Genomic DNA, 1,728 nt, shown 5'->3' with positions numbered 1-1,728 from the left:
CTGAAAGGAAGTTCAGTTGATAAAATTGACAGATATTTATATTAACAGTTCACAACAATCGAGCATGATTGGGAGACGACGGCCTTGTGGTATTATCGCTAAATTGTTGAATTAATAGGCTCCGATAACTTTCTAGGACCCGAGTTCAAATCCTGCCACGGCAGATAGTGAAAATTTATTTCCATGAAAACAATCTCGAGTTAAAAATCTCATGATGACCATGAATCCATTGTCAATTGTTGGGCAAACATCTCTGATTCAGTAAAGTCCTTTACGGAAGGAATCTGCCATCCTTACCTGGTCTGGCCTACATGTGACTCTAGTCCCACAGTAATATGGTTGTCTCAGAACTGCCTTCTGTGCAATTAGGGATAGGCAATTAATGCTGACCTAGCCAATGATTCCGTGAACAAATTTTAAAACATCAAAAAGGAATTGATGAGATTGTAAACTTTGTATGATAAGCAAAAATAGTCAGGGTGAGTACCAAATGACAACACAGGCTCACAAATGATGAAAATTGCTGCTAGACTAGAAGTTTGGGACTTTTTTTTAGAGGCCACCAGTTGAAAGCTGTAAAGCGAATCAAGTTGGAGACAATTGATTTAGGAAGGTCAATTGTTGCAAAGTATAAACAAAAATGACATGAGGCTCCATGTGGAAATAACGATAAGAAAAAGAAAAGAATAGCTAAAACCTTTTTTTGGAACAATTGGAAGATGACATCGTGAAATTCCCAGAGGAAAAACGGAAACTCTCAAATAACTCAAACAACTATTTTATATTGGTTGTGACACTGTTTCGACAGAGAATATCCCAAAGGATCGCAGGCCTTTTTTTTCAGGAGAACTCGTTTGATAAAGGATATGATTATGAATAAACTATCGACCAAAAGCTAGTAGTCAGAGTTCGAAAGAATGTGCTCCAGACATATTCCTGGCATTTGTTGAAATATCACTACTGTCCAAGGGGATTTCAGTGGATTCAAAGGTCTTACTGTGATGCCTGTCTTCAAGGAAGGAGGAAGGCATAAAGCATGGAAATAAGGGCCAGGTAGCCTTAGGTCTATTATTAGGAAACTGCTTGAGTCCATTATTCAGGAAAATAAACTGTGATTTACAATAACTTAATGGAATTGAACAGACTCAATCGAGTTATATGAAAAGGAGAAGCAGTGATAATAAAAGTGAAACCTTAGATTGTATAATTAGATTTGGTAAGCATTTTGTGAACGACCATATAAAGTATGTATTGCACAAGGTAGGAACTTGTGGGTTATTGTTCAGAGATTGACCATTTGTGCAGACACAAAGGAGTGAATCTTGATGAATATGTCTGTGTGAGTTCAGAGAGCCATAATAAGTGGAGTACCACAAATGTCAGCCCTTGGACTCCCAGTTGCTTATTCTCTGTATTAAAGGTTTTCTTTGGGGGTGTGTGTGTGTGGATGTAGAATGCAATCAATGCATATTCGATACTGGTAAAGCTAGGTTGGAGTGCATAGTTTCATCAGGATGTAAGTAATCTGCACTATGTAATTGGAAGATAGAGTTCATTGTAATAAAGTGTGATGTCTAGCACTTCAGATTGAATAATAAAAAAAAACAAATGATTATTTATATGGAGAGAGACTGTGAAAACAAAAGACCAGCACAGAGCGATTTGGGTGTTGTGTGCATGCAAGGTCTGAGAAACCATAAAGATTGATCAATTTCTAGAACAGGATCA

This window comes from Hemiscyllium ocellatum, unplaced genomic scaffold, assembly GCF_020745735.1.
Source record: "Hemiscyllium ocellatum isolate sHemOce1 unplaced genomic scaffold, sHemOce1.pat.X.cur. scaffold_513_pat_ctg1, whole genome shotgun sequence".
In the NCBI taxonomy this organism is placed as follows: domain Eukaryota; kingdom Metazoa; phylum Chordata; class Chondrichthyes; order Orectolobiformes; family Hemiscylliidae; genus Hemiscyllium; species Hemiscyllium ocellatum.
The sequence above is the reverse complement of the archived record's forward strand: the minus strand, read 5'-3'. Positions refer to the sequence as shown.